Genomic DNA, 6000 nt, shown 5'->3' on the forward strand with positions numbered 1-6000 from the left:
AGGTCAATTTGAAAAGTGGCAATTAGAAGGGAAAAAGCCGAACACGCTGGTGTTTTTCTTGCCACAAGGCGGAGACAGAGGAGGCCAAGTTGTGACCTGGACATTGAAGGAACAACTGTATGTCCTTCTTCTTCTGCACTTTTCCTTCTTATCCAGCTGTGCTTTGCTTTCTGCAAGGTGGAGGAAAGGGATGGAATTGTTCCCTGCTTCCGAGATGGATCCAGCCAATGGAAGAACCGAGCAAACAGCCCGGCACTGAACAGCAAGGGGGAAAAAAAAAAAAAAAAGAAATTTTTTTTTTCAACAAAAACAAGAAACCACAGAGACATGTGAAGAGCATGTAGAATGATGTGAAAACTATCAATAGAGACATATAATTTTTTGCTGAAGTTTGTTCTGTTTTTGACCATAGAAAATCAGGGAAAGCGCGAACGCAGTCCCCCACTACCACAAATTATGCAGTCGAGTTTCCCGCATTTGGGGAAATCGCAGGGGTCAGCACACCCGGAGTGCAATGGGTGAGCCTCACCCTGGGAGAACCACCTTTGTGATCATGGTATCTCCCCTGCCAGGTAAGTATGAGTTGCTTGGCGCTTGCTTGAGTGGCGTGGGCCAGCGGGGGCTGGCCCCCTCGCGGAGAGGAGGGCAACCTTGCGGGCCCGGGGTCAGTTGGCCGCCGGCAAGAGTCAAGCTGAGGAGCTTGGCTGTTGCGGAGGTGGCCCCCCAAAGCTGTACAGCTTTTGGCCCCGGCGGCCGGCAGGCTGGTGATTGAAATCATCTCTCCCAAGATGCACAGCTGTATTTGCATGAAAGGGGAGTTGACAATCGAGAGAGGGAGCGAGCTACAGTGGAGCTGGGCGGGTGTGGTGCTCAGCTAAAGAGGAGGTGTTCTGGCTAGGCCTCAAGTGTACACACAGAAACACAATGGCTGCACAGCTGGAGACAGACAGCTAGCTATCTATGCAAGAGGGAAGGGAGGCGGGTGGTTTGGAGTTGTGGCCAATGCGAAGCCAGAAGTCTTTGTCACCTGGCGCTATAAAAGCGAGCAGGCCTGCCTGCTGTAGGTGCCGTCTGGTCTGCTTGCATTGTTCTTTGTGGTCCTCATCAGCGTCGCCTGACAAAGTGTCTGGGACAGCAAAAGAGGTGACAAAAATGACACGAAAGAGAAACAAAGAAGCGGCAGGAAAGAGTGTGCATGCCGACAAAGGAGGTAGGTAAAGAAGAAGCAGAAGCAGCAACAACAGAAGGTCAATTTGAAAAGTGGCAATTAGAAGGGAAAAAGCCGAACACGCTGGTGTTTTTCTTGCCACAAGGCGGAGACAGAGGAGGCCAAGTTGTGACCTGGACATTGAAGGAACAACTGTATGTCCTTCTTCTTCTGCACTTTTCCTTCTTATCCAGCTGTGCTTTGCTTTCTGCAAGGTGGAGGAAAGGGATGGAATTGTTCCCTGCTTCCGAGATGGATCCAGCCAATGGAAGAACCGAGCAAACAGCCCGGCACTGAACAGCAAGGGGGAAAAAAAAAAAAAAAAAAGAATTTTTTTTTTCAACAAAACAAGAAACCACAGAGACATGTGAAGAGCATGTAGAATGATGTGAAAACTATCAATAGAGACATATAATTTTTTTGCTGAAGTTTGTTCTGTTTTTGACCATAGAAAATCAGGGGAAAGCGCGAACGCAGTCCCCCACTACCACAAATTATGCAGTCGAGTTTCCCGCATTTGGGGAAATCGCAGGGGTCAGCACACCCGGAGTGCAATGGGTGAGCCTCACCCTGGGAGAACCACCTTTGTGATCATGGTATCTCCCCTGCCAGGTAAGTATGAGTTGCTTGGCGCTTGCTTGAGTGGCGTGGGCCAGCGGGGGCTGGCCCCCTCGCGGAGAGGAGGGCAACCTTGCGGGCCCGGGGTCAGTTGGCCGCCGGCAAGAGTCAAGCTGAGGAGCTTGGCTGTTGCGGAGGTGGCCCCCAAGCTGTACAGCTTTTGGCCCCGGCGGCCGGCAGGCTGGTGATTGAAATCATCTCTCCCAAGATGCACAGCTGTATTTGCATGAAAGGGGAGTTGACAATCGAGAGAGGGAGCGAGCTACAGTGGAGCTGGGCGGGTGTGGTGCTCAGCTAAAGAGGAGGTGTTCTGGCTAGGCCTCAAGTGTACACACAGAAACACAATGGCTGCACAGCTGGAGACAGACAGCTAGCTATCTATGCAAGAGGGAAGGGAGGCGGGTGGTTTGGAGTTGTGGCCAATGCGAAGCCAGAAGTCTTTGTCACCTGGCGCTATAAAAGCGAGCAGGCCTGCCTGCTGTAGGTGCCGTCTGGTCTGCTTGCATTGTTCTTTGTGGTCCTCATCAGCGTCGCCTGACAAAGTGTCTGGGACAGCAAAAGAGGTGACAAAAATGACACGAAAGAGAAACAAAGAAGCGGCAGGAAAGAGTGTGCATGCCGACAAAGGAGGTAGGTAAAGAAGAAGCAGAAGCAGCAACAACAGAAGGTCAATTTGAAAAGTGGCAATTAGAAGGGAAAAAGCCGAACACGCTGGTGTTTTTCTGCCACAAGGCGGAGACAGAGGAGGCCAAGTTGTGACCTGGACATTGAAGGAACAACTGTATGTCCTTCTTCTTCTGCACTTTTCCTTCTTATCCAGCTGTGCTTTGCTTTCTGCAAGGTGGAGGAAAGGGATGGAATTGTTCCCTGCTTCCGAGATGGATCCAGCCAATGGAAGAACCGAGCAAACAGCCCGGCACTGAACAGCAAGGGGGAAAAAAAAAAAAAAAAAGAAATTTTTTTTTTCAACAAAACAAGAAACCACAGAGACATGTGAAGAGCATGTAGAATGATGTGAAAACTATCAATAGAGACATATAATTTTTTTGCTGAAGTTTGTTCTGTTTTTGACCATAGAAAATCAGGGGAAAGCGCGAACGCAGTCCCCCACTACCACAAATTATGCAGTCGAGTTTCCCGCATTTGGGGAAATCGCAGGGGTCAGCACACCCGGAGTGCAATGGGTGAGCCTCACCCTGGGAGAACCACCTTTGTGATCATGGTATCTCCCCTGCCAGGTAAGTATGAGTTGCTTGGCGCTTGCTTGAGTGGCGTGGGCCAGCGGGGGCTGGCCCCCTCGCGGAGAGGAGGGCAACCTTGCGGGCCCGGGGTCAGTTGGCCGCCGGCAAGAGTCAAGCTGAGGAGCTTGGCTGTTGCGGAGGTGGCCCCCCAAGCTGTACAGCTTTTGGCCCCGGCGGCCGGCAGGCTGGTGATTGAAATCATCTCTCCCAAGATGCACAGCTGTATTTGCATGAAAGGGGAGTTGACAATCGAGAGAGGGAGCGAGCTACAGTGGAGCTGGGCGGGTGTGGTGCTCAGCTAAAGAGGAGGTGTTCTGGCTAGGCCTCAAGTGTACACACAGAAACACAATGGCTGCACAGCTGGAGACAGACAGCTAGCTATCTATGCAAGAGGGAAGGGAGGCGGGTGGTTTGGAGTTGTGGCCAATGCGAAGCCAGAAGTCTTTGTCACCTGGCGCTATAAAAGCGAGCAGGCCTGCCTGCTGTAGGTGCCGTCTGGTCTGCTTGCATTGTTCTTTGTGGTCCTCATCAGCGTCGCCTGACAAAGTGTCTGGGACAGCAAAAGAGGTGACAAAAATGACACGAAAGAGAAACAAAGAAGCGGCAGGAAAGAGTGTGCATGCCGACAAAGGAGGTAGGTAAAGAAGAAGCAGAAGCAGCAACAACAGAAGGTCAATTTGAAAAGTGGCAATTAGAAGGGAAAAAGCCGAACACGCTGGTGTTTTTCTTGCCACAAGGCGGAGACAGAGGAGGCCAAGTTGTGACCTGGACATTGAAGGAACAACTGTATGTCCTTCTTCTTCTGCACTTTTCCTTCTTATCCAGCTGTGCTTTGCTTTCTGCAAGGTGGAGGAAAGGGATGGAATTGTTCCCTGCTTCCGAGATGGATCCAGCCAATGGAAGAACCGAGCAAACAGCCCGGCACTGAACAGCAAGGGGGAAAAAAAAAAAAAAAAAAGAAATTTTTTTTTTCAACAAAACAAGAAACCACAGAGACATGTGAAGAGCATGTAGAATGATGTGAAAACTATCAATAGAGACATATAATTTTTTTGCTGAAGTTTGTTCTGTTTTTGACCATAGAAAATCAGGGGAAAGCGCGAACGCAGTCCCCACTACCACAAATTATGCAGTCGAGTTTCCCGCATTTGGGGAAATCGCAGGGGTCAGCACACCCGGAGTGCAATGGGTGAGCCTCACCCTGGGAGAACCACCTTTGTGATCATGGTATCTCCCCTGCCAGGTAAGTATGAGTTGCTTGGCGCTTGCTTGAGTGGCGTGGGCCAGCGGGGGCTGGCCCCCTCGCGGAGAGGAGGGCAACCTTGCGGGCCCAGGGGTCAGTTGGCCGCCGGCAAGAGTCAAGCTGAGGAGCTTGGCTGTTGCGGAGGTGGCCCCCCAAGCTGTACAGCTTTTGGCCCCGGCGGCCGGCAGGCTGGTGATTGAAATCATCTCTCCCAAGATGCACAGCTGTATTTGCATGAAAGGGGAGTTGACAATCGAGAGAGGGAGCGAGCTACAGTGGAGCTGGGCGGGTGTGGTGCTCAGCTAAAGAGGAGGTGTTCTGGCTAGGCCTCAAGTGTACACACAGAAACACAATGGCTGCACAGCTGGAGACAGACAGCTAGCTATCTATGCAAGAGGGAAGGGAGGCGGGTGGTTTGGAGTTGTGGCCAATGCGAAGCCAGAAGTCTTTGTCACCTGGCGCTATAAAAGCGAGCAGGCCTGCCTGCTGTAGGTGCCGTCTGGTCTGCTTGCATTGTTCTTTGTGGTCCTCATCAGCGTCGCCTGACAAAGTGTCTGGGACAGCAAAAGAGGTGACAAAAATGACACGAAAGAGAAACAAAGAAGCGGCAGGAAAGAGTGTGCATGCCGACAAAGGAGGTAGGTAAAGAAGAAGCAGAAGCAGCAACAACAGAAGGTCAATTTGAAAAGTGGCAATTAGAAGGGAAAAAGCCGAACACGCTGGTGTTTTTCTTGCCACAAGGCGGAGACAGAGGAGGCCAAGTTGTGACCTGGACATTGAAGGAACAACTGTATGTCCTTCTTCTTCTGCACTTTTCCTTCTTATCCAGCTGTGCTTTGCTTTCTGCAAGGTGGAGGAAAGGGATGGAATTGTTCCCTGCTTCCGAGATGGATCCAGCCAATGGAAGAACCGAGCAAACAGCCCGGCACTGAACAGCAAGGGGGAAAAAAAAAAAAAAAAAAGAAATTTTTTTTTCAACAAAACAAGAAACCACAGAGACATGTGAAGAGCATGTAGAATGATGTGAAAACTATCAATAGAGACATATAATTTTTTTGCTGAAGTTTGTTCTGTTTTTGACCATAGAAAATCAGGGGAAAGCGCGAACGCAGTCCCCCACTACCACAAATTATGCAGTCGAGTTTCCCGCATTTGGGGAAATCGCAGGGGTCAGCACACCCGGAGTGCAATGGGTGAGCCTCACCCTGGGAGAACCACCTTTGTGATCATGGTATCTCCCCTGCCAGGTAAGTATGAGTTGCTTGGCGCTTGCTTGAGTGGCGTGGGCCAGCGGGGGCTGGCCCCCTCGCGGAGAGGAGGGCAACCTTGCGGGCCCGGGGTCAGTTGGCCGCCGGCAAGAGTCAAGCTGAGGAGCTTGGCTGTTGCGGAGGTGGCCCCCCAAGCTGTACAGCTTTTGGCCCCGGCGGCCGGCAGGCTGGTGATTGAAATCATCTCTCCCAAGATGCACAGCTGTATTTGCATGAAAGGGGAGTTGACAATCGAGAGAGGGAGCGAGCTACAGTGGAGCTGGGCGGGTGTGGTGCTCAGCTAAAGAGGAGGTGTTCTGGCTAGGCCTCAAGTGTACACACAGAAACACAATGGCTGCACAGCTGGAGACAGACAGCTAGCTATCTATGCAAGAGGGAAGGGAGGCGGGTGGTTTGGAGTTGTGGCCAATGCGAAGCCAGAAG

At 51.4% G+C, this 6000-nt stretch overlaps 5 non-coding genes across 5 annotated transcripts; all 5 read right to left on the bottom strand.

The window, feature by feature from the left end:
• Positions 1-416: 416 nt before the first annotated feature.
• Positions 417-580, bottom strand: LOC140087350 (U1 spliceosomal RNA). The gene has a single exon (XR_011850001.1). It is a non-coding gene; the product is annotated as a U1 spliceosomal RNA (small nuclear RNA).
• Positions 581-1663: 1083 nt separating this feature from the next.
• LOC140087128 (U1 spliceosomal RNA) lies at positions 1664-1827 on the bottom strand. Its single transcript, XR_011849981.1, has one exon. It is a non-coding gene; the product is annotated as a U1 spliceosomal RNA (small nuclear RNA).
• Positions 1828-2907: 1080 nt separating this feature from the next.
• Positions 2908-3071, bottom strand: LOC140087139 (U1 spliceosomal RNA). The gene has a single exon (XR_011849982.1). It is a non-coding gene; the product is annotated as a U1 spliceosomal RNA (small nuclear RNA).
• A 1083-nt stretch (positions 3072-4154) lies between these two features.
• On the bottom strand, positions 4155-4317 carry LOC140087361 (U1 spliceosomal RNA). The gene has a single exon (XR_011850002.1). It is a non-coding gene; the product is annotated as a U1 spliceosomal RNA (small nuclear RNA).
• Positions 4318-5400: 1083 nt separating this feature from the next.
• LOC140087151 (U1 spliceosomal RNA) lies at positions 5401-5564 on the bottom strand. The gene has a single exon (XR_011849983.1). It is a non-coding gene; the product is annotated as a U1 spliceosomal RNA (small nuclear RNA).
• Positions 5565-6000: the final 436 nt, after the last annotated feature.

This window comes from Engystomops pustulosus, chromosome 1 (assembly GCF_040894005.1).
Source record: "Engystomops pustulosus chromosome 1, aEngPut4.maternal, whole genome shotgun sequence".
NCBI lineage: Eukaryota > Metazoa > Chordata > Amphibia > Anura > Leptodactylidae > Engystomops > Engystomops pustulosus.